Genomic DNA, 6,194 nt, shown 5'->3' with positions numbered 1-6,194 from the left:
TCGCCTTGAGAAAACCTGGAATACAGTGTCTGCATGAATTGGATTGCTGTAAGACAGTCATCAGACATGATAGTTCGAACAAAGGGTCTATGAATTTTAATATCCGCAGATACAAATGTATGACAGATGTTTGTGATTTCAATAATACGTATATTTTCTTTTGATATCACGAGCACTTGTGTGTTATCAAAAGGTTGTTTTTCTCCTTTCCTTTAACTTGCCGAAATCGATCCCAATTAGTTTTCGCAACGATTGATTTTGAAAGTATCAGTTTGAAAGAACACAAAAGACACGACGAAGCCGTGAGTGTTTTGTGCAAAATACTGCATATATAGATAGGTGCTGTGAGCTGCTTCCTGATTTTGAAATTGCAGTATTGAAGCCATTTTTGAGTCACATCTGATCTGCCATGTCACCTGTCAATAAAATGAACACAAGCGATTACACAAACACACACACACACACACACACACACACACACACACACACACACACACACACACACATATATATATATATATATATCCTATTTTACAAACATAATTAATTATATATTTTATCAGAAGAATGACGAATGTGTTTACGTTATCACGGCATTAAAAAGGAGTACGAAAGGTTGGCATTAGCCTATCATGTATATATTATATATATATATATATATATATATATATATATATATATATATATATATATATATATATATATATATATCTTGCATGAATAATATAGAAGATTTGACAGCTTCTTCGTTCCGAGGTGATACATAATTGCTCTGTATTAATGTCGTGTGTTAACACCGACATGACATGCATAAATTAATGTTCACATAAACATTTTTCGGACATTACATATGCGCTACGATAAAATAGGTCGATATTCTGCCTTTGGCATTCATATTTATTTTAACTTCAACATATCCAACTTCAACATGCATATTGTTTTAACCTCTTTTCGATTCTCGCAAACCAGAGCTGTTAGTTCTTCTGCGACACTGCGAAATAACGCGGTGCGTCTCGGACAGTCTCGTGAACGAGGCTGTGGTTTACGACGATGGTACTTCCCTTGCTTGGCTCTACTCAGCTCAGTTGAAATTGTAGAGAACATGTACGTACGTTTCTTGTTGACGTCATGCACTCTAAAATCCGATTGATGAGTAGAATTCGAAGGACTGAGGCAGCCTTCCGGTGTAACAGATGAGCAGGATGGTTTTTTCACAACAATACGACACATCGAAAGAGTAACTTCAGTAAGTAACAAACATGTAAATAAGTATGCTTGTGCAATTATACCAAAAATATGGTATTAATAATATCATCCTTAAGAACAATGTAATATTTTGTATTTCTTTTAGTATAAACACTTTTAAAATACATTACCCTCCTAACTTCCACAAGCAATGCTGATCGCATTAGCGTGAACTTCCATACTGTAATTGTTCACAGAACGGAGCCATGCGCACAATAAGACTGTGTGTTGACAGACAGGTTTGGTATGACTTACACATTAACATTTGGTCAAAGAGAAGGTTAGTTTAGCAGTCTCTCCACGTATATTTTTTTTTAACTTTCAGTTGCTAGGAATAAAACGTCATACCCCTTCTAGGAGAAGAATTGTGCACTTACGTCCATTCAATATTTCTATGAGTCTTCAATGAGATGCGAATCATAAAAAACAGCATATGAATTGGTACGTAATAGTGAAGTGGAACACATATTGAACCAATCATTATTCGGAAATGGGAATTTTATGTTTAATAAAAAACACTCTATTGAGAAGTCATATGCACACTTATGTAGAGGAGAGACCTGCTAACATGCTGCTGTGATTCAAAGAGCATAACAAGTGTGCATATATTTAGTTTTATCACACGATTAATCTCGGTTTGAGTACGTTATCTATACATCATTACTCTCGAATGTAATTTGTAGCTTTCACCCAAGAGAGGTCAAGAGAGGTCACACAGCGTGATACAAAAGAATAGTAAATTAAATGGAAAGGAGTCTGTTTAAAAATACAAATAGGCCTAATAAAAAAATTGTATGGCTCTGGTTACGCTCAATTTTAGAATAGGTGGGGTAGGGTAGATTTTTTTAATTTTATTTTATTATGTATTTTTTCTTCTGTGTGAGCGTCTAGTTCAGGGTTTTCATTGTTTTCCAACTGGTCTCTGTGTTGTTTATTTCTTCCTATCGGATGTACAGCCATTACAGATTGGAAGAACTGTTTTAATTTGTCTTTTTAGTTTGTTTCCGCATCCACTATTTCTCGTGATACACAATTTTTGCGATTTTGTTAATTCTTTCTCGAATACGTAAAAAACATTTAGGGGCGACAGTAAAAAGCAAGCTAGGGTCGGGTAACCGGAACCAAACGATTATTTTTTGTAGGCCTTACAACCATAAAGGCGATCATTATATAGTTTAATTTACACACAAGGAGGAACTCGACAAGGTATACGAAAATCGCATATTTATTGTAACGATAAAAGTGCACCTTATGACATCATTTCCGTCGCTAACCTTATCAACATTGTTTATGAAATCATGCCCCTTGAAAACCATCATAACATTTAGAAAATAACAGTTTCATTTCAAAGGTTGGGGGTTTATAAGTTACCTATTTTCCGGTCTGTAGAAATGGGCTTTTGTATTTGTCTTGCTGATACAAGAATGGTGACTTTTATCTAATTACAAGCTTAGGGGACTATATTATCAACAAATTTTGTACTTTTGTAATTTATTTTGATAAATAAAACAATCAAATAGTTCATTTATTTTAATGTGCAGTTGATTCAAAGAGCATTTATTCGTATGCCTTACAAGGTACATGTTTTTATTCATTACGTTTTGCACATCTGGAACATTCCACGGCGCGACAGGTTTCTTTACCCATTTTTAAAACTGTAGTTAAGGCAATGATAGCATTCACTTTACTCCATATATTCATCTCATAGTCTGATTATTTCAATTATCACTTTTTATATGATTTAGAAAAGTATGAGGAATATTTAACTTTCATTAAATAGTGCGAAAAGAATATAATGAACCATTCAAACGATCGTCAATACATCGTTCTGCCTATAACTGCTTTTCCTTATATTATTTACTGTTCTATGCACAATGACAAATCGTCAAAGTCGGAAATGATAAAAAGTAATGGCATAATTTATAACTTTATAGTCTTTTTATTGTCTACGTCCAATTAAAAATTGGCAATAGTGGGTGATCCTCTGAAAATTTATCATGTTCAGTACTGTTAATACATCTCAATGTCCGTACATTTAAAATGATAGATTTCCTCATGCGTCGCTACTGAAAAGGGATTGGAGATATTTATAACTTCTCTCTTTGCTTTGCAGATAGTATGTCTCTTTGTATGGTTAATATAAAATATGGATTGGTAGATGTAATGTGACACCCAGTGGTAACAGATTATATATCGTGATGTGAGTTAAAAAGAAATGGTATTGCTAAAAACATTCATACCTTTATAGGTCAAACAATGTTTTCAGCAAGCGGGGACTGGGTGGGGATACGAGCCATATATCCATACGATAGAGTATGAATATAGTTTTCTTCCTGTATTCATGCCTTGAAAATCAAAACTTAATAATAATCATTAGTAAACTTCTTACATGAACATCTTTTGTGTATGTCACGTGATATCGGCACTGAGCTTGGACTAGTTTATGTTGCTGAGTGAAATGTGTGTTTTGTATAGGTGTAGGACTATGTACTGTGAGTTTCTTACATTTTTTCCACCATCTTTAATTTATCTCTGAAGACGTAAGCTATCGATAACTCAAATTATACAGAAAATAAACATCTTGTATGGTGAGGCGTTCATAACACGATGGAAGGAATGTCTTACTGTTTTGGTTAAGGTAACGAGTTGAACAATGGTCTTGTGCTTATGAGGGAAAGATGGCAATTGATTTAAGGCCTTGTCTGAAAGTATAATGACATTGCAAACGACCTCTATTCTATTATGGGATATACTAACAGTGATATCGTTGAAGTGAAACAAGGTTATCAACGCACCAGTCTCCAAAGCGATGCTATCAATGGGGCTCAAGGTATTCAAATACAATCCCCAAGCCTATACGCCTGCTGCTTCACCGAGTTAAATATTGTACGTTGGTCTGTATGTAATGTTCACATTTATAAGGATGTGTGAAAAGTAATAACGGAGCAATTGTCACCAAATCTCGCTTTGAAGAATTACAAGAGATTATTTAATCAGTTGCGTTAATATTCTACTTCATACTTTAAATTCCTAGTTGTTCACACTTTGAGTTTTGTCTTAAACACTGTAAAATGAATAACAGATAAATTGATAATGTTCTCATTTTATGAATTCAACCATGGAGCATACTGCGTTCAATTGGATTAGTGTAAACTTTAGTCCATCTGTAGGCACAATGTTCACAGAATCAGGACCATAGGGTGTTTTCTTTATTACAAATCATATTGTGTTGCTGCTGAGAAGTGTATCATATTGAATTACTATCAAAGTGATTCAAAACAAGTGTCATTTTTTTTGGAATGGTCACGTATTTTTACGTCATTATATTTCACATATATATTTATTTACCATTTACACATGACTCTACTCCACATAGATAAGTCATTTGAATCGAAATATATGCATATATTATTGCATAATTTCACTAAATATTTTATAAAAGATACATCCAAAGGGATGATGGCAGCTGAGAATATAGCTGTTCAAAATGTTCATGATAAAAGTGTTCATCGCACTAGTATTTACAATCTTAAGAGTAGAATCAATATTTTCATAATGGAAACTACCATTTGTCGTAAATTTGTCATTGTTTTCAAATAAAGAAGTAATTTCAATCTCGTTAACTGCATGAATGGATTTATATTGATATCAACAGAGTAAGTATAAGGTTGGATTTTTATATTGCGAATGTGACAGCGTATCAAGAATCGCTCTCTTTCATATATAGAGAGAAGTAATCAGTCCACTTTACAAGGTTAAGTGATTTTTGATATATATCTTGGCCATTGATGTTTCACCGATACGCTTAATCCGACGTATGCCTCATCTAAAAATACCAGGTAACCATGGCAACGAACTTCGAAATCTGAAATCACGATTTAACATGCGCATGACAGCTCAATTATTCTCTGTATCTTTATCTTCATGGCAATTTGGGTGATGGGAAAAGTAAATGTATTAATAGATGAATGTTAAAACTAATATAATCCTAATAAACTTTACTGGATAATCTTTTTTAATTAATTAATTAATTAATTAATTAATTAATTAATCAATTGATTGATTGATTGATCGATTGATTAATTGATCGATTGACAACCGTTATATTTGAATATACTATGTTGTTAAATAGGGTTGACGGATATACAAAGAATCTTATAATTTTAATACAATATAATAGAAATATATTCAAACAATTAAGAATATCGACTATTATACCAAGCACGAGCCACGTTGAACAAAAAAATATGAAATATATACTCTGGTCGTGCTACGTCACGACAACGTTGTGTCTACGTCACTGAGTCAAAACTTTCAAAAATTACCATTACTTTCCCTGATTCTTCCTCTATATTACTGGCGCTGGTGTAATTAATAAAATTTTATCCTCCAATATTTTTCTTCATTCAACCGAAATATACTTGTGACCTACGGGTTGTCACTACTCGTCCATCGACTCGGAGTGATAAAGACCCCTTAGGTCACTCGTCTTTTCCTTGGCTGATCAAAGAACAATATTTATCACACGAAAATATATTTGTACATGTATTCAAAATCGGTTGATCAATTTTCATGCATATTTATTGGTTACCATCGAATTCCAAAGTCTAATATTTCACAGTATTTTACAACTTTTAGGCATGATAGTTGTGTAATGTTGAGTTTACCGCAATAACACATGGGCAATATTTCTGATATAAACGCTACCTTTATGTAGAACATATAAATAGAGACAATGTTTGGTTAAAGATAACACAGAGATATGTGAAAATCAACACACGCTGTCCATAATAATTATCTATATAAAGCAGTCAGTCACAATGAAAATCTTGAAACCGGAAACAAAATGTTGCCTGACTGGACAACACCCTTACTAACATTGCCTTTCATCGTCTAGCTGGCGCGGCATACATCTGAACCAACCTTGTTACAATTTTTTTTGCGCGGAC

Source organism: Glandiceps talaboti, chromosome 16 (genome assembly GCF_964340395.1).
Source record: "Glandiceps talaboti chromosome 16, keGlaTala1.1, whole genome shotgun sequence".
Taxonomy (NCBI): Eukaryota; Metazoa; Hemichordata; class Enteropneusta; family Spengelidae; genus Glandiceps; species Glandiceps talaboti.
This window is presented reverse-complemented; position numbering follows the sequence as displayed.